We start from the raw sequence: 20,978 nt of genomic DNA, 5'->3' as shown, positions 1-20,978 counted from the left end.
TTTCGTATATAAATTGTCCTTCTGGTTCTGACTATTGCCTTAGAAGCTACTATTTTTCAAAAAATCCTTGTTCTTTCTAACTAATTTTTAAACTTCAACCCTACCTATCTTAGTAGCAGCTCATGGATCCAAACTTTAATATTACAGTTCAGTCTCAAGGGATGATTGAACTCCTATCTTCCTCCTACCCTTTCCTAACAGATGGAAACTTATGCCTGCTGCTGCTGCTGCTGCTGCCACAATGCTTTTCATCCTAGGGAGGAGGCCCACAAGCTCCCTGCCAACCACTTGACTTGTAACAAATTGCTGATTACAGGAAAAAGTGACTAAGGCAGTCTAGGCCTTAAAAAAAGTCAAGAAAGAATCCTTAATATTTTACCAATGAGGGTTTATTTTGTGCCTGTTTGTTTCCACACATAGAAGTGGAAATGAATAATTTACTTATTGACTTAATGAGGTGAGGTCTCAGTTTTAACCAGACTGTTGGTCATTTCATATTTGTGTGTCTGTTCCAGGATAACTTTCAAAGGAGTTTACTGGTTTTGACCAGTTTTGGCACCATAATGAAGGGTGGTTTGAGTTGGACATAGCGCACGGTCTGCCATGTTGGCACAAAATGGTAGCCCAGAGAACAATTTCTAATGGGTATATCCTATAATTTTATATAAAGCCACTTTAAAGCAGGTTTCACTGAATTATGGTAGCTAGATGAGGGAAGGGCTTCTCTAAATGTCCTCTGATGCTTCATCATGGCATGGAGGTAGCCCTAGGTTCCTGAAGGCTTCATGAGCAGAGCACAAGCTCTGGCAGGTTTTCCCAATCTGGAAAGAATGGTTTAAGTCCAGTCCTGGCATTAAACTATGTCTGCTTTCTGAGGACCAGTCTAGAAAGTAAAGTGTATCACTAGTCAACTGAACATATGGTGATGAATTCTTTGGCTCTGACAACCATGAAAGAGGAAAAGACAAAATGGCCCTTGGTGGTAGGTTGCCCCTTTCTGTTTCAGCAGGAACAGTGACAGAATGGTAGGACAGAGGTTCTTACCCTGGAGTCAGGATTACACTGGAGCCAGCTCAAAGGAGAATCAATTGTTAAACTTTCAATGTGGGCATTATACCTTAGAAATCAGCCAGCGCTACAAATCAGATTTATATACAAATTTATTTATTTATTATAACAAATTTATTGTTTTGTTGATTGTGTAGATTTAATAATGCAGATTAAGCTTAAAGGTGTGTCCTTTGTAAATTTTTTTTCTCAGAGAGCTGGTTATTAAACTGTTATCAGCACACAACTGCCTGGAGTTACTAAACTTGTGTGTGAGTATACACACACACACACACACACACAGCTATATTTCAATAAAATTGTTTTCCAATAGAGTTCTTTTTAATACATTTAAACACATTATTCTGGGGCAGCTAGATGGCACAGTGAGTAGAACACCAGCCCTGGAGTCAGGAGGACCTAAGTTCAAATCCAGCTTCAGACACTTGACACATGCACTAGCTGTGTGACCTTGGGCAAGTCACTTAACCCCAACTGCCTTTCCTTCTCTCCCCTCCAAAAAAAAAAAAAAACAAAAAAAACAAAAAACAAAAAACAAGAAAGAAAAAAAAAAAGGGGCAGCTAGGTGGCGCAGTCAGTAGAACACCGGCCCTGGAGTCAGGAGGACCTGGGTTCAAATCCGGCCTCAGACACTTGACACATGTACTAGCTGTGTGACCTTGGGCAAGTCACTTAACCCCAATTGCCCTGCCAAAAAGCAAAAAAAAAAAAAAAAAAACACATTATTCTGAGAAAGGGTCCAGAGGCTTCACCAGACTGGGTGGCAGACAAAAAGAAAGGTTATGAAGCCCTGGGGTAGAGGATGCTAAGAATCCCATAATTTTAGACCATCTATAAACAATAACTGAACCATTAGTACACTAAATGTGAGCTATTTTTCCAGTATCCAAATGAGTGGACATGTTACTGAAGAGATTACATCACATAAATCTAGGCCTTTCCCCTATGACTGAAGCCAGAAAGAGAAGCAAAGTAAAGGGCATCAATGGAGAAATGTATAATTATTTTTAAAAGATGGGTCATTCATATCTCAAGAGCATGAGTTCCATTAGTACGCGAAGAATATCGAGGGGCCATGAAGATCCCCAGCATACTGAGTAAAGCCCCTTGTTATGGGAGACCAGGGACATGAAGCTCCCAGGGTCAGGAGATATGGATTCCATCAACATTGTTAGAGGAAGTACTCACATTAATAAGATCATGGCATCTTTGGTACATAAGAAGCAGGGAGGACAAATGTCTAGTCACACTAAGAACAAACATAGCTGTGGTCAAAGGCAGAGCAGGCTCATTATTATCTGATGTAGTCCTGGAGCTTAAGTTTGTGCTTCCTATTGAAATAGAAATTCCAGTAGAAGGAGACAACTTTTCAAAATACTATCAGTTATTATTACCTTTGTAAAATTTATGTGTGTGATGTGTATAGATAACATACATACCAACATGAACCCAGGGGAAATGTGGGGGGAGAATTTATATCTTTGCTTTGTGGACTTAGGGCACTCCTACTAGGGGCTACACTACTACACATATGTAGGATAAATTGGGAATGGTCTCAAAAGGAAGGCATCAAGATTAAGAAGGACTGGGAAAGGCTTCTTACAGAAGGTAGGACTTAGCTGAGACTTGGAGGAAGCCAGGATATCTAGGCAGCAAAAATGAGGAGGGGCAAATTCTGGGCAAGGGGGACTGTTGTAGTGAGGAAATGTCATGGGTGAGGAACAGCATGGAGGCCGGTGCCATTGGATCACAGAGTACACAGGAGGGAATAAGGTGTTAGAAAACTGAAAATGTAGGAAGGACTTTAAAAATCAAACATTAGATTGTATATTTGATCCTGGAGGTAATAAAAAAAAATCACTGGACTTAATTGAATGAGAATGGGAGTAAAGAGCGATATGGTCAGATCTGCTTTAAAAAAACACTAGAAAATATAAGATTATATAAGAACAAATGAATCTTTCCTTAAAATGATAAATAGGATATATGTGAAAACAAAGACCTGCCATTATTTTTAACAGAGATAAACTAGAATCATTGCTCATAAAATCAGGGGTGAAGCAAGGGTATCCATAATTACCACTTCTATTTGACATAGTATTGTAAATGTTGACTATAGTGATAAGACAAGAAAAAGAAATTATAGAATAAGCATAGGTAAAGAAGAAACAAAATTATTACTTTTTGAAGATGATATAATGATATACTTAAAGAACCTTAAAGAGTCAACAAAAATGAGCTAAAATAACAAGTTCAGCAAACTTATATAATATATAATAATGCACATAAGTCATCAAATTTTCCATACAACATCAATAAAATTCAGCAAGAAGAGCTAGAAAGAGAAATTCCATTTAAAATTACTACTATATATATATTATATATATACATATATATAATACTCAGGTATCTACCTGCCAAGATATACACACAATAAATACAATAAATACAACTATAAACAGAAATAGAGCTAGATCTAAATAATAGGGAAAATACTAATTACTCATGGATAAAATAAGCCAATATAAGAAAAATGACAATGCTACCTAAATTAATTTCCTTATTCAATCCTGTACTAGTCAAACCACCAAAGGATTAATTTATAGAAATTAAAAAATAATAAAATACATATGAAAGCAAAAAATATCAAGAAACCCAAGGAAAATAATGAAAAGAAGGAGGACCAAAGAAGGCCACACACTACCGGATCTCAAACTATACTGCTGTTACACAGTCATGTCCTATTCTTCATGACCCCATTTGGGGTTTTCTTACTAAAGTGTGGTTTGCTATTTTCTTTTTTAGCTCATTTTATAGATGAGCAAACTAAGGCAAATAGAATTAAGTGACTTGCCCAGGTTCACACAGCTAGTAAGTATCTGAGGGTCAATTTGAACTCATGAAGAACTTCTGGGCGCCAGGCCCAGTGCCATCTAGCTGCCTACAGACTCTACTACAAAACAGTAATTCTCAATTTGACAAAAACTGCTAGGAAAATTCAGTGGCAGTATCAAAGAAATTAGATTCAGATCAAACCTGACACCTTATCAGAGATAAGCTCCAAATGGGGACATGACCCAGATTTAAAAGGTTATATAATAAACAGATTAGAGAAACATGGAAAAACATTACCTATTTAATCTATGGATAGGAGGAAAAAATCATGACCACAAAAAGGAATATAGAGGATCACTGAAGATAAAATGGATAATCTTGGCAACAAAATTAAAAAGGTTTTATTACATAAACAAATACAATAAAGCTAAGATTAAAATAGAAACAATGTGGATAAATCTTTGCAACAAATTTCTTTGACAAAGGTCTCATTTTCATGACATATAAGGAACTGATTCAAATTTATGTGAATAAAAGCCATTCCTCAATTGATAAATGGTCTAAGGATGTGAACAGACACAAGAGGGGAAAAACCCCAGGCTCTCTATAACCATATTTAAAATTCAGAGAAAGATAAATAGTAGCAATTTTGAGACTTCACTTTATTCCCATCAGATTGGCAAAAAAGACAAAAACGGAAAATGATAAATATTGGGAAGACTATGGGACAAACAAGCATATGATGCAGTGTTTGTGGACGTGTGGATGAGTACAACCATTTTGTAATTCAGTTGGAATTACATACAAAAGTTACTAAACAATCCATCCCTTTTGACTCAGCTATACCATTGCTAGGCCCATATCCAAAAGAAATCATTTGAACCTCATGTAGTGAGGCTGTCTTGATTTGGCACACAGGGACACCAGAAGAGATACATCTCTAGCATCTTCATCTTCTAGCCTTCTCCAAAGGAAACTTTGATTTCTGCCCATAAGGGAAGTAGGAGTTTGGGGCCAGAGGCTGCTCTGTTCTCCTCTGAGAGAGGCATACCAGCCTAAAATTATATCAATGTGCTCCCTCAAATATTAATAATCTAGAATAGAAGTGGCGCACTCCTATCCTACATGTGACTCGCAAAACTTCTGAGTGGCCAGACCATAAAAATGTGATGAGGAAATGTTTAATAAAATAAATAAAAATACAAGAAAATATAGATAATGTTAATTTGTGGTTTTCTAAGTCAGTATGCACCCCACAGAGATCAGTTTCTATTTAATATTGACACTATTGATCTAGTGGATGTAATTTTAAGGTTGAAACCCTAAACTCCTTATCACTGTTCCTTAACAGGCAAAGGAGGACTCCAAGCTCTATTGGTTGTTGTCCTCCATTCTCAAAGAGGACTAAAATGACATCACTATATTGGGGTCAAGGTACAGTGTGTCTGTCTGACTGTGGCTGACCAAACCAGTACAAGCTTAAAAGACTCTTCCACAAGTTGAGTACGAATAGTCCATATGAACATTTGGAGTGGAGATATCTCTAAATTTGTGCATCTCATGTTTCTTTTGAGCTTCTGCAATTCTGCTTTGCTCATAGAGCACAGTGCCTTCTTTGATGTGGGCATGCCCTTCTGGACAGTCTTGTGCCAGTGTCTCCCATGTCTCAAAACTGATTCCAAAGTTCCTTAGAGAAACCTTGAGAGTGTCTTTGTATCCCTTCTTCTGACCTCAATGTGAGCACTTGCCTTGTGTGAGTTCTCCATAAAATAGTCTTTTAGGCAAATGTATGTTTGGCATTTGAACAATGTGACCAGCCCATCAAAGTTTCACCCTCTGTAGTAGAGTTTGAATGCTTGGCAGTTCAGCTTGAGAAAAAACCTCAGTGTCCAGTACCTTATCTTGCCAGGTGATTTTCAGAATCTTCCTAAGACAATTCAAATGGAAATGATCCGTTTCCTGGCATGGTAGTGGTATAATGTCCAGGCTCACAGGCGTACAACAATGAGGTCAGAACAACGGTTCTGTAGACCTTCAGTTTGGTAGGTAATCTAATACCTCTTTTTTCTCACACTTTCCTTCAGAGCCTCCCAAATATTGAGCTAGCCCTGGCAATGCATGCATCAACCTCATCATCTATGTGTATATCCCTGGGAAGAATACTGCCAAGGTAAGTGAACTTACCCACAGCCTTCACAATTTCTCCATTTGTTGTAACCACGGATGGATGGTGTGGTGTTGGCTGATGGAGAACCTCTGTTTTCACTTCTCCAGGGCAATATTCTCTATTTTCAGATCATGCAAGAGTGCACAAAAGCAATGTAAGTAATAAAAGAGAATCAAGTAGTAGTACCATTCTCTACTCCCACACAAAGTGTACAATCTTCCACGTCTCCTGAGGTGGTGAAAGGGATAGAAACCTCCAATGGAAAACTTTAGTATCCCTCATCATGTGGGTGAGCAGGATAAGAAGAGTATCAATTGTTACCCATCCCCACCCCCATCCCTTCAATATTCTCTCAGCAGCCAGAATAAAGATCTACTGAAGCCCCATGGGGCTCAATGTTCATGCTCTGGGCTGCTAGCTCTCTCTATGTGGAATTGATTTCCTGGGTTCCTGTTGGCCAAGTGGACCTTTATTGTTGGCATCTCCAGCTCAGTAGACCATAGACCAAGATATCAGTTGGACACTATGGTAATAGCTGCTTGAGCATCCCAGGACTTCCCTTTCCACAGGGACCTCTATCTCTTATTTCCATTTCTTTCCTAAGTGACTCTCTCCTTTTTCATATTTTTCCAAATATATGCCTCCTGATACCATTACTCATCTTAGCACAAGTGCCCACAGGAATCTGATGTCTTGGAGTTTTCTTCAGTGGACTTCAATTCCCTTGCCTTGTCCTCATGGGCACTTGCAGCTAAATTGGAGAGGTCACCGCTAAAGGACTAGTTATTGCCAATTATATTTTTAATGAAATATTCAAATGTACTTCACTTCTGTCTAGTTAAGCCCTGGCAGAGATTGTTAAGGAAAGGACCTGAATTTCTACCTGAAGTTGGGGTACTCCTAAAATTCTATGTCCCCTTGCTTTTTCAACAGAAACCCCGAAAACAATATCCTCATCTTATGAACTTTGAGGAAATTGCAATAAGAAATTTGGAATGAAATGTTGTATTTTTCTACTAGCCACACAAAGCCTGCTCGTATTTGCTCTTATCTAATATTTATCTTAGATATAGTCCAGAGACAAGAAGTTCTTCATCTTTGATCCACAGAGTGACAATAGCCCACAAATATATCTGAATATAAAATTATTTTATTTCATCCAAAGTTAAATGGGAGAAAGGAAAGTACATATCTATGCAATATTTTGCTCACTAGAAATCAATGCCAATGAACTTGGGATGACTCTTAATGGGGATAACAGTAAATGCAGAGCATAGGTTATTTGTAAATTGATTTACTCTTTCTGTTTGACTGCCAAGTCTAATTTGAATGGTTCTAAAAGTATGGCAGTTCTATGAATGGAGATGTTGAGCATTGTACAATATTTATTCATTCGACAAATGTTTATTAAGAACTGGCTATATGCTAGACAGCTAGGTAATGCAGTGGATAGAGCACTGGGCCTGGAGTGTGGAAGATCTGACTTCAAATCTAACCTTATACACTTACTAGCTGTGTCACTTAATCTCTGTTTGCCTCAGTTCGTTATCAGTAAAATGGGGACACACTGGAGAAGGAAATGGCAAATCACTCCAGTATCTTTGCTAAGAAAACCCCCTGGATGAAGTTAGACACAACTGAATGGCTGAACAACAGCAATATCCTAGGCATTGCTCTATGTGCTTAGGATACAAAGACAAAAATGAAATAGTTCTTGTGCTCACAAAGCTTACACTCTGCTGGGGGAAAATGATATGAATATAAATAAATAGAAATAGATGCCAGGTAAATGTGAGGCAGCATGACCTGGTGCAGTGGTATCACACTCAAACAGGAGGGGGGCCACCAAACTGTAAATAGGAAATCCCTGCTGCCCCCACATTGACTTGGAAAACCACAAATTAATGATGTTGAATCATTGAACTCTTTGTGACTTCGTATGGGATTTTCTTGGCAAAGATATTGGAGTGGTTTGCCATTTCCTTCTCCAACTTATTTTACAGATGAGGAAAGTGAAGCAAACAGAGTTAAGGAACTTGGCCAGGGTCACACAGCCAGGAGGTATCTGAGCTTCTTTATCTGCAAAATGAAGTTAATGATAGCACTTACCTCCCAGGGTTGTTATGAGGATCAAATGAGATAATATTTGGAAAAAAAAGTGCTTAGTACAGTATCTAGCCCATAGTAGGTGTTTATGCTTATTCCCTTCCTCTCCTACCTTCCTTCTCCTTTCCCTTTGTGTAAATGTAAGAGATTTTGTGAAGATTGACAACATTGACAAGATTTGGCAACTGATTGGATATGGGGGTGGGGGTAGGGAATGAAGGAGAGAGAAGAGTGAGGGAAGAGTGAGGCTTTCAGGCTGTGAACATGGGTATAGGATAGAAATAGGATAGGAATAGGAAGGATAGTGGTAACTTCAATAGCAATAAGGAAATTAGGAAGAGGGAAGAATTTGTGGGGAGAAATAACAGCTCAATGGATACGTTAAATTTTATATGCCTACAGGAAATTTGATTGGAAATGTCCAGTTGGTGATGAAGAAATGAAACTCAGGAAAAAAGACTTGAGCTAGAACAGAATTGAGTTGGAGAGAGTGTACAAAGAGAGTAGAGGGTCCAGGATGGAGCCCTTGGCTACATCCACATGTTGGGAGCAGGACATGGATGATGATTTAGCCAAGTAACCAGAGTAGGAGGAAAACCAGGTGGGAACAATGTCACCAAAAACCCAGAGAGGGGAGAATATCCAGGAGGCAGAGATGGTCGTCAATGTCAGCTGTGTTGTAGAAATGTAAAGGAGGATGAGGGCTGAGGCAAGGTCATTAGATCTGGCGATTAAATGATCACAGTTAAGAAATCATTGGTAACTTTGGAGAGAGCAGATTCAGATGAGTGATGACTTCAGAAGTCAGACTTCAAGAGACTGAGAAGTGTTGAGTGGAGAGAAAGTGCAGGCAATAGGTACAGCTTTTTCTGAAAGTTTGGTTGTAAAAGGGAGGAAATAGGATGAAGTGTCAAGTGAAGGCTGTTTAAAGGTGGGGAAGACCTGGGTACATTTTAAGGTAGCAGGAAAGGAGCCAGTAGATAGGGAAAGACTGAAAATTAGAGAGAAAGAGGAGGTAATTGTGGGGGCAAGCTACTGGAAGGGATGGGGGTGATGAGATCAAAGGTACAAATTGACCTTGGCAAGGAAAAGGGCCGCCTCTTCTTCCAAGACTCAAGCAAAGGAGCAGAGAGTGGGAGGTGATACTGAGGTGATTCAAAATGTAGAATTTGAAACCATCTATTAAGTTAAAAAGAGATTGCAATATGCCATGTGGAGGAAGTACTCAGATATGCAGAGTGAAATTATAGCTCCTTGAAGTATTCAAGTCAGCATCCCAAGGAACCCAATTAGCAGCTGGGGAGTAACTAATGAACCTAGAGAAGAGGCTTGATTTCGAAGGCTTTATCTATTCTATTAATGAGAATCAGTAAAACACATATCTTCGAGGTTTGAAAAATACTTTCTTCACAATAACTATGAGGTAAGTAATGCAAATGTTATTAGCTCTTTTTTACGGAAGAGGAAACTGAGGCGCATGATTTCCCCATGGTCACAGAGCTTGTAGATTTCAAAGGTGGGATGCCTGACTCCCAAGTCCAGTGTGCTACCCAATTATGTCTCTAAAGTGTCTGGGTGTCTCTGAAAAACAACAACTTAGATTTAATTTTCACCACTCTCCTAATTCAGTGCCGTTTCTTTTTAGCTATTTGAAACTTTGCTTCAAGTTTTCCCCTAATTAAGACTAGTGTGCTTGGAGGAAGACGGGGATGGGAGAAGAGATTGAGAATGGTGAAGGGGAGAGAGGGGAACTGACTGGGATGATGAAGAAGGAGGTTGGAGATGGACTATGAAGAGACTGAAGGAGGAAGGGATTTTAGAGTAGATCATAAAGCAGAAGGAATAGATTAAATTTTTTAAAAAGACAGAAACAAGTAAGTGAAATCTATCTAAGTGGGCGAGAGGGAAGATATGTAGATGGGGAAGCTCAGGAGAGAACTGGAGTTTGGCAGAAGAATAGGAAAGGGAGAGTCTGAAAGGGCTGAATCCGGAAATGAGGAATAGAGATGGGAAAAGGGAAAGTACAAAGCTGAAGAGACAAGGAAATAGCAAAAAAAAAAAAAAAAAAAAAAAGGCAAGGATGGAACGAAGGGAAGAAGCCAAGAAATCGGACCCGGGGAGGGCAAAGTCAGTGACATAGGTAGGAGGGATTGCAAAGACAGTCAGTCTAGGGCGCAGACCTGAGGAAATGAAAACTGGGAACCAGGGCCAGAAAAAGGATCGGGAGAGGAGGGGAGTTGAGGGGTCGAAGCAGTGCGGGGAGCAGGCCCGAGGAGTACAAGATGGGTACAAGACATGGCCAAGGGACAGAAGGAGGGATGGGAACTGAGGAGGTCAAGAGCCTGGAGGATGGGGTGGGAATGTAAGAGAGGAAGTGCAGAAAGGTGAGTGGGGGCGCGGGGAGGCGGGAGGACGAGGATGAGGGAGGCGGGCCTGGGGCCGCGTAGGCTAGGAGGGCGGGAGGTAGAGAGAGAGGCCCGGAGGAGGGGCGGGCAGTGCAGAGCAGAGCGCAGCGCAGAGCCGCGCAGCGCAGCTTGGCCCGCTTGGCGCGGCGCGGCGCGTTATAGCTGATCCCCGAGCGGCGCGGCGCGGCGGGCGCAGCCCAGCAAAGTTTCTTGCCTGCTCCTGGCCCCTTCGGCCCTTCTCCGCGTGTCTGCAGCAGCCGCCGGCAGCGGCGGAGCTGACTCGGGAAGAGCTGGTGGGGGATCGGGGGGCTGCAACCCGAAACCTCCCGCCCCTGGAGCGGCGGCGGCCGAGAGGGAGGCGGGCAAGCAGGGCAGCTGCGGCCGTGGCGGTGGCGGTGCCGGTGGCCGCAGAAAGGGGAGGTGGAGGTTGAGGTGGGATGGCCCAGCCCTGAGTAGCGGTGGCGGCGGCGGCTCCTCGGCGGTGAGCTCCTAGTACCGGGCCAGACAGGAGGACGGGAGGGCTGGGGGGGCGAGGACGGCTGAGTCCCAGGCTGGGAGGGGAGGAGTTTGGGGGAGACGGAGTGGGTCTGAGCTTCATTGTGCAGAGGAGAGGGAGGAGAGGGAGGAGGAGGAGGAGGAAGAGGAGGAGGTGGCGGTGGCTGCGCGCGGCCTTAGCTGAGGCTGGGGGAGCAGGGTGGACGGCGGCAACGATTTGGGACCCAGCCCCTGAGCCCCCTTCCTCCAGGGCCCCCAGAGACCCTCTCTATCTCATCTCTCCCGTACACTCGCACCCCATCAGCCACTGCTCGCTTTGTGTTTCCTTCATTAACCCCTTTATCACTAGCCATCTCTGCCCTCCACCCACCCACCCCCGCGCCCCTTTTTCTTGTGGACGTTAAGGAAAAGGCAATCCTCCAGCCCTTCTCCTCCTCTTCCTCCTCGATCTTGGGCTTGGGGAATGGATGCTATTTATGGCACCATGTTCTTGGCGAAGCCCCCATCTCTGTACCCCAGGAAGCAGTAAGGGTTTGGGGGCAGCCTTGAAAGGACCGGTTCTTTTCTGTCTCCAATCCTCCCCTCCCTCTCTCCGCTCTAGGAGCCTCCCCCCGCATCCCTAGGAAGGGTGGTCATGGATGCTGTTGAACTGGCCTCAAGGGGATTGATTTCTGCCCCCGTGCACCCCACAGTCCAGTCCGTCTCCCTCGGCTTGGCTCGGTGCCCCCACCCCAGGAGAGGGGTGTGGAAAAAAGCAGCCACAGAGCCCATGGATCTCAGAACATCGAGGACAAGGTGAGCAGCATCGTCGCTGGGCATCTAGGGAAACACATGACACCTGCAGCCTTTGAAGGTTCCTAGACTCTTAGAGCTGGAGGAGACGTCGGGCAGTCAGCTGCTGTGCCAGGAGGAGCTACAGCCACATCACCCTCAGGGAGAGAGCGGCATTATCCTTAGGCTGAAAGATCTTCAGAGGAAAGACTGTAACCTTCCTGGGTAAGTTGCTTCTCCTGCGGTCCTTTCAGATACTGCTACTTTCTCCTATAACTAACCTTTTAGATGGGAGATGGGAGAAATTTGGATAACCTGAATATGTTTTGTGGCATTCAGAGAAGTCATCTTCTGTCTGGGCCAATCTTTCTGAAAGTAACCACCAAGGTCTAAATTATTGCTACTGTGTATCAGGTCTTTAGTGGCATATGATTTTTTTCTTTTCTCTAATACGTATGAACATGCCATCTCATTCCTGTGCTGCCCAAGAGTACATTTCTCTGTTCTATGGCCCAACTAAACCTAAAGATTCTGCTTATAGGATCGTGGTATTTAGAGCTGGAGGGAAGTTTAGAGGCAATCTAGTTCAAATGTCTCTCTACACTCTACTTTACAGATAAAAAAAGATATAGCCTAAAGAAAAGTAACTTACCTAGCAATATACAGGGAGGATTCAAACCTAGGTCTCCTGAGTCCAAATCTCCTGTTCTTTAATTGTACCACAAGTATCCCTCTCTGATTGAAGTAGTTTTCATTTATATCCCATTTTGCTTTGAAGCATAATAGAAAGAAGATACTTTCTTTACATGGTACCACATCAGAAAGGAAATTTCTGAAAGATACTGTTAGATCACTCACAGAAGCTCATCTCACTTTCTTGACTCAGAGAAGCTCTGGGGTCTGGTCTATAACTTCCTTCCAAGTCTTTTCATGCAGTATTCACTCACACTTCGAGAGCTCAGCTGTTTTCCTTTTCTGTCCATACACAGGCACAGATTCTCCAACTTTTCACAATTTGGTGTCATTTGTGGGCTATCTTCTTCAGCTTTTGATTTTTTTTTTTATTCCCCAGCCCATCATCACTGTGGTAATATCACAGGGAGACCACTTCTCCTTTCTCTGGCCATTAGGACTGCTTGCACTAAAGTTTCTCTATAAAGTTATATTAGGGTCCCTGCCATAGAGCTATCTTATAGACGAGGCCAACTGATAATGAGTTCTTTGTGGCATTTCAGGAACCCACATTGTATCTGGTTCTGCTCTAATTTGATGACTTATCTAGTAGACTTGAATGGATTAAAGCTGTTCTATTATGTGATCATTTTCAGTTTCTCATCTGTAAAATGCTGGAGAAGGAACTGGCAAAGCACTCCAGTACCGTTGCCAAGAAAAGCCCATGAACAAAAGAAGTTCATTGAGTCATGTAGAGTTAGACACAACTAAACAACAACAAAGCAGAGTTGGGACTGGAACCCAGGCCTCCTGACTCCAAATTCAGTATTCTCTACACTGTGGCCAGTCTGCCTAGTCACTCTCAGGGACTTAATTTTAGCTTTAGAATGAGATCTGAATTTTTGAGGGGAGGAGCTATGAGTGAATCAAAGAGTGGGGTATCAGTTCCACAGAATTGAAATCAGTTTAAGTTGAACTTGTTGTTTCAGAATTCCATCATCTGACTACCGATGGCCTTGGCAAGTGAGGTTTCAGTCAATCAATAGCATTTATTATTCTCGATGTTGTTGCTTCGTTTCAGTTGTGTCTGATTCTGCCTGACCCCATTTGGGGTTTTCTTGGCGAAGATACTGGAGTGGTTTCCCATTTCCTTCTCCAACACATTTTACAGTTGAAGAAACTGAGACAAAGAGGCTTAAGTGACTTGCCCAGGGTCACACAGCTAGTAAGTTTTTTAGACAGAATTTGAACTCAAGTGGTCCTATCTCCAGATCCAGCACTCTGTCCCTTGCACTGCCTAGCTTCCCACTACAAAGAAAGGCAAAATATGGTCCCTGCTCTTGAGGAGCTCACAGTCTAAGGGAGAGGAGGGGGAAACACATTTATTTTTGAGATCATATTCCCTGGAGAGGGCACTTTTCTGAAGTTTCTTGGCACTGGCCTACCCCTAAAAGGACATCAGGCAGTGGTCCACCATTGGCTTTCCACAAGCTTTCTGTACTCTAGGACCTGGAGACAGCATTCTCTTTCTGTATTCTCTGTAGAGCCCAGTAGGCAAAGGAAACAGATTCAGTTTTCAATTTAAGTCTAAAGAAAAGTGCTGGGTTTTCATTTGATAGTGGGGATAAGAAACCTGGCTCGAGACTTCTGATCTGATTGGACGAGAATTCAAAGAATTCTCTCCTCCAGCATCATCAGTTGCCAAGTCCTATCTTTTTTGATCTCTGCAATATCTTTTGCATCTGCTTTCTCCTTTCCACTCCTACTGCAACTGCTCGAGTTCAGACTTTCATCTTTTCTCATCTAGACTATTGTAATAACCTCCTACCTACTCTTCTTGCCAAGAGTCTAGCCCTTCTCTAATCTGTGCTTTGCCTCGATGTCTGAGTAATCTTGCTAATGTGCTGCTCTGATGATGTTCTTCATAAACACAGAAACTTTAGTGACTTCCACTGCCACCAGAATGAAATGGCAGCTCCTCACCCATTTTTCAGTGGCCTTGGGAGCCTGGCTCTAAGTAACTTTTCCAAACTGATTTCCTATTCCCCTTCACATATTCTGTGTCCAAGCCAACCTAGCCTACTTTCTGTCTGTGCCTTTTTAGATACTCTATATGAAAGGAACTCATTTCCTGCTGCCATTTCCCTGAATCAAATGTCCTAAGTTCCACACATATGCTATCCCCTAATAGGAGGCCTTCTATGCCTTCCCTAGATGAAAGTACTCTTTACTACCTCATTTATTATAGCAATTGCCTGCAGCCCATTCCTTTACATTTATTTTATTTTCCTTTTTCTTATATTTGAATAAATTAAAACAAACATTTATTCAGTGTTTATTATATGCAAAGCATGGTGGTAAAAACCTTTATAAGTGTTTACTCTATACAGTGCTCTATGCTAAGAGCTGGAGAGAGTTTACATTCTTATTTTGGGGGGGGGGAACAATTAGGGTTAAGTGACTTGCCCAGGGTCACACAACTAGTACATGTCTGAGGCTGGATTTGAACTCAGGTCTTCCTGACTCCAGGCTCAGCACTCTATCCAGCAAGCCACCTAGCTGCCCCTAGCAGGATGCTCAGTTTCCTCATCTCGCTCACATTCTAAGGGGGGAAATAACATCCAGAGGAGGTTTCAGCTCTGTTGGTCCTTCAGGTCCTTTTGCTGATAGCAAAACAAATGGTAAAACATCTTTCATATCATTTCCGTCGATAAAGCCATAGCCACTTCTGAGGTGACAAGATTTGACAGTGACAAGAACTTTGGTGATGAGAACTTTTTTTCCAGGTCTTCAGTAGCTATGACCAGTTAGTTATTTGTGTACTAGTCCTTCCTCACTTTGAGAACAGGACCTGTATCTATATTGCCGTAGCTCTTAGCATGTTACCTCAGACAGGAAACTTGCTAAATGTTTATTGAATTAAATTTATGTATAAAAAGTGGTTGGCAGCTCGATGGTGCAGTGGATAGAGCACTGGGTTTGGAATCAGAAAGATTCATCTTCACGAGTTCAAATTCGGCCTCAGACACTTACTAGCTGTGTGACCCTGGGCAAGTCACTTAACCCTTTTTGGCCTCAGTTTCCTCATCTGTAAAATGAGCTGGAGAAGCTGGAAATGGCAAATCACTCCAGTATTTTTGCCAAGAAAACCCTAAATGGGGTCAGGGAGAGTCAGGCACGATTGGAAAATGACTGAACAACAACAAATAAAAAGTGTTCCCTGCCTTCAAAGATCTTACAGGTTGATGAAACAAGGCATATGCAAAAAGGTAACTGATAATATAATGCAACCCTGTGTGTGATAATATCGAATGAGTAATGCAGATAATAAGTGCTTGTGGGAGTTTAGAAGAGGAAGAAGCCGCTGTGGGCTATGATGATCAGAGGAGGCTTCACAGAGGAGGCAGAACTGATTTTGAAGAATTCAGATATATGGAGAAAGAGATAAGGCCATTCCTGGCCAGGAGGATGAGGTGGATGGCGTGTTTGGGAGATAGGTTTTTCAATATGGCCAGAGCAAGGGATTATAGAAGAGTAACAGAAAATTGGGTTGAAAAGCTAGGCCAGGGCTAGATTTTAGAGGTCCTTTGAATGCCAAAGGGGTAGTTAGAATAGTCAAGTGTTACAACATAGGGTTTAGACGAGGAGGCGACATTTGAAGTCATTTGGTCCAGTCCCCTCATCTTACAAATGAGGATGCTATGGCCCTTTGGTATCACTGTCAGAAAAAGACTATTGGGTTGGATGGCCTGTTGTCATTTCTTTTGTCTTTTAATCACCCTATGCAGAGTAAGAGATTACTTAGAGAAGAGATTACTAAGAGAAGGTGGATAATGTTCACCAGCAGAGTATTCTGTTTCCTGCTCTTTGCTTATTAGCTAAAATGGCAATACTGTTGATGTCACTCATAAGATAGTTTTTTGCTAGGTAGCCAGTAGATGAATTCATTGATGTTCCACTCAAGAAACTTGCGTGCTTCAGGAGTGCTGCACCAAAGTTCTTACCATTCGTTGAAGAAGTTGGTTAGTAGGAAATGTCTCCATTCTTGCTTCTTCTCCAGCTCCCAGTCTAGCTATAAGAGTGAGAAAGAGGGCCCTTCTGAGTAAGAGGACATTCCTATTCAAATCCTTACTTTAGATCTGAACTATACCAAACTATGAACTCCAGTCTGGAATTCAGTCCAATTCAATAAGCGTTAAGTGCCTGCTATGTGTAGTGTACTGTGCTAGGTGCAGAGAATAACAAGATGAAAAATGACAGTTTTCCCTCAAGTTGCTTATAATCTAGTAGAAGGTGAGATGTATACAAATAACTATAATATAAGCATGAAAATGTGCTAAGTGGGAAGCGGCCAAACAGAGCAGCCTGAGAGATTCAAGTAGCAAGAGAGATCATCCCAGCTGAGCATAACTGAGAGAGTTTCATGGAGGAGATGGTATTGGAGTTGGGTCTTGAATGAGTGGATGGATTTCAGTAGGTGTAAACTGTGCGGTAGGATGTCCATTCTGAGCATGGGTGATGTGAGCAAAGGCATGAAGAGAAGATAAGCTCAATAGTCCAGTTCTGCTGAAGCATATAGTACATAAAGGGAAGTAGTGGGAAACCCAGTAGACTGGAAAATAAGGTTGGATTCTAATTTTGGAAGACCTCAGATAGTGGGCTAAGAGTTGACATTTTTATTTGGTTGGAATTGGGAAGATCCGGAGGGTTTTAGAATAAGGGGGTGATGCTATCAGGCCTATAAATAAAAAAGATAATTTTCCTAGTGAAGTGAAGGATGAATTGTAGGGGGGAGGAATTGAAAGACTGGCTAGGAAATAGCCTAAATCAGTGGTTCTCAAACATTTTAGATTCAGGACTTCTTTAGACTCTTAAAAATTATTGAGGACCTCAGAGTTTCTGTTTATGTGGGTCATATCTACTGATATTTACCATGTTAGAAATTAAGATGTCTTAGTAGTGTTGTGAAAAATGGTTTTTGACCTTGCAGGTCCCCTGAAAAAGTCTTAGGGAACCTTAAGGGTCTCTAGACTATACTTTGAGAATTGCTAGTCTGGGTGAAAGATAATACACACACCTGAGCAAGGAAGGTGATGATATTGGAAGTAGGGGAAATGTATGCTCTAGGTATTTCAGAGGTAGAATTAACAGACCATGGGTAAATCACTTAACTTTTCTATTCCTTAGTTTCCTCTTTTGTAAGATAAGGAGGTTGGACTCAATGGCCTCTAAGGTCTCTTCCAGCTCTAAACCGGACATCTTATGAACAGCACTTGGCAACTGGTTGAGGGTTGTTGAGAGAGATGGAGGAATCAGGAAAGGCTCCAAGTGGAATGAACCACACTCATCTGCCTAACTCAGAACTCATTCATTCATTCTACGAATAGCTCTTGAAATGCCTACTATGTGCAAAGCATTCTATATTTTTCCCTGCCAAAAGAAAAAAAAATTTCAAATGAGAACCAAATATATGGATTTTCTAACAATTTTGAAAGGAAACCATAACTGTATGTCAACATATTCCCTGAATTGAGCTTATGTATCATTTGGCTTGTTTGGATTTTTGACTGGGGTGATGGGAATTTTGATGGTGTGACTGCCCCTGGTTTATTGTGGGGTGACTTGCTCTGAGCAGGGAAGAGTCTCATCTCTAGGAATCCCTTAGTGCATTGATAGACTCTCCTGCAACTATCCCAAGGACTTATACCATTCATCATTCAGTTGTCAGCCAATATGGCCATAGAGACTGGTCTTTGCTTGTGAGATCAAGATCCCTTGGCCTTGAGCTTCAGTCCTTCCCAGAGACGTTGATGACTGAATCATTGGTTTGTAGTCTATGCAAAAGGTTTTTAGATTGTCAGTGGATTTGAGGATTAGTCTAGAGGCATGAGGGCGATGAAGGAAGAGGCACAAGTTAGGTATGTTTCTTCTCTGGACTGTGGCCAGCAAAATTTTCCAGTGTCTCTCACTTGGGTCCTTTTCCTTTCCCTTGGTCCTTTGGGTCTTACTTTTCCACTGTTTATTTCTGGTGGAAAGGGGAGGGGGAGGAGGTAGGTGTAGAATGGAGTGAAAAGACAGAGTATTATGGAGTGAAAAGCAAAAGGAAAGAGAAGACTTCGAGAAATGGTATGGAAAATTTTAGTTTAAAAATTGTCTGAAGGAGAATTATACAAATAGAACCAAGAGGACGAATTAATTGTGTTAATGGGGAAGAAATTACCTTTTCATTTTGTAATCCAGCTCCTGAGGCAAGGTCACGCCATGGCTTAGGATATTTCATTCATGCATCTTCTATATAAGGACATCATTGCAGTGTGTCCAGGAAAAAGTAATTAGCCCATGATGCAGCTTTAAAGTATATTGTGGCATAATAGAGCCATCCCTTTGCCCAATAAGCACAGAGTCGACCTTCTCCCTTTCTAACCCAGTCCTTGTATCTTCTGTGGATCTCCTATTTGCCCAGCTGAAAGGGACTTGGGTGCCATCACATGTATGAGTCATGATGTCATGAAGCAAAGAGGTTGATATTACTTCTTAGTCCTCAGTCATTAGCAGAACTATAGCTTTCAGTAACCCTGCCCACCTCCCCTCCTGCATCTGGTGGGAAGCTGCCTGTGGTGCAAAGCCTACCCAACAGGGTAGCCTTTGCTAGCACCAGGCATGAAAACAGTTCATCCTTAGCTCCAGGGGCAGGCTGCCAATTGAATTCCCACCACCAGTTCTTTCAGCTGGGAAAGGTAGACAGAATTCAACCTCTTCTGGGCCCTGACCTCACCTGATCTGCTTTGCTTGAGGGACTTGGCACTCACAGCCCAGGGGAGCAAGGCTACAGGCCAGGCACTGAGCTGTCTTCTCATTGTGCTGGGTTGTAAAAAGTTGGAGGGTATTTTTCCCCCTTTACCCCAGAGGAGTCATGGGGGAAGGAAATAAAAATCACAAAGATTCCAGAGCCTCCCAGGAAGACCATGGTGGAAGCCTGACTGCTCTGCTTTTCTAAGCCTCTTTTCCTCACACCTTTTTTCATGAGGCCTGAGAATCTCCCCTGTGTGGTTTTCTGGGAGAACTGAAACTAATACTTCTCCCATTGGTTTTGACTGCGGAAAGCTTGGGGGAAAACAAAAAGGAGTCTTTTAAAGCTTGAATGAGGTGGTGTGGGAAAAGGAATTGTTTAGCCTGTCCGTATTCCACCTACAGTCTAGTCCTCAGAGTCCACCTTTTTCCAGTGCCCAAGTGTTCCCAAAGTCCATTTTCTCTATAGCAAAGTAGGGAAAAAGAAATTGTTTCTTAAGAAAATTTGTTCTTTCTTGAACAGCACCATTTTTATAGTGAAGGGCTTTCCATACAACTCGGTGAAGTAGGTAACATAAATATTCCTCCGTTCATTTTATAGGTGAGGAACCTGAGGGGGAGAGAGGTTAAGGGAACATGATACTTTGAGAGTCACAGAACATTGGGGGAAGCATCATAACTCGTCAGCAGAACAGCCTTGGGACTAACTACTGCCTTTGAACAAGGTGAGGAACAATTCATTCAGGGCAAACAATAGAGATGGCTATAGGATCAGAGGTGGAGGCTTGGTAGGGACTTTTGGAGGTCAACCTTCTTGATATTTCTTATGATTACAGGATTAGGATCATGAGACTGTAGAGTTGGAAAGGACCTTGGAGGCTGTCCAGGTGAGGAATTTCACAGGTGAGGAAACTGATGTACAGAGAGGTTATAAGTGATTTGTCATTCAGGTACTAAGTGGCTGACCTACAATTCAACCGTAGGTCTCTGACTCCAAATCCATCAGTCTTTCAACTATTCGTCTGCTTCATCCATTTCATTATTCTGTCCCTCCTCTGACCCTCCTCCCCACCAGACCAATTTGAGAATAATGTTTATGGTCCTGTATTTTGGTAGGATTCTTAATCTGGAATCTACGAACTTAGTTTTTGAAAAATATTTTGATAACTGTATTTCACTGTAACTATATTTCAATGTAAACCAATTACATTGTAACCAATTACATTTGTAGTTCTATGTATTTTATGTTATTCATTTAAAAACATAATTCTGAGGAGGTTGTAGCCTTTACCTGTCTGCCTGCCAAAGGGGTCCAAAACACATTTCAGGAAAAAAGGTGAAGAACTCCTGTTTCAGAATAAGATTACTAGCCTGTAACATCAGAGAAATCCTGTAGACGTGCTATCTTTGAATTTCAGCCAAGGCATTTGAGAAGGTCTCCGATTATATCTTTGGGGACAATATTTGAGAGATGTGGATTGGGTTCACAGAATCTTGGAGCTGGAAGGAATCTCAGCAGCCACCTAGCCCAACTTGACCAAGATTCATCACTAGGCTTTGGTGCATTTAGGTAGACACATTATCTGAATGATCCACAACGTATTGATTAATGTCGTGTTGTCAACTGAGAGAAAAATCTCTAGCACTTGCTTTAAACCTCTGACCTTGGC

At 42.1% G+C, this 20,978-nt stretch overlaps 1 protein-coding gene across 1 annotated transcript in view; it reads left to right on the top strand.

Moving 5' to 3' along the window:
* The first annotated feature begins 11,677 nt into the window (after positions 1–11,677).
* GPR161 (G protein-coupled receptor 161) overlaps positions 11,678–20,978 on the top strand; it is a 46,186-nt gene continuing 36,885 nt past the window's right edge. The window contains exon 1 of the mRNA XM_036756428.1: positions 11,678–12,072. The gene's annotated coding sequence lies outside the window, so the exon portion shown is untranslated. The remainder of the gene's footprint in view (positions 12,073–20,978) is intronic.

This window comes from Trichosurus vulpecula, chromosome 4 (genome assembly GCF_011100635.1).
Source record: "Trichosurus vulpecula isolate mTriVul1 chromosome 4, mTriVul1.pri, whole genome shotgun sequence".
NCBI classification, from domain to species: Eukaryota; Metazoa; Chordata; class Mammalia; order Diprotodontia; family Phalangeridae; genus Trichosurus; species Trichosurus vulpecula.
The sequence above is the reverse complement of the archived record's forward strand: the minus strand, read 5'-3'. Positions and strand labels throughout refer to the sequence as shown.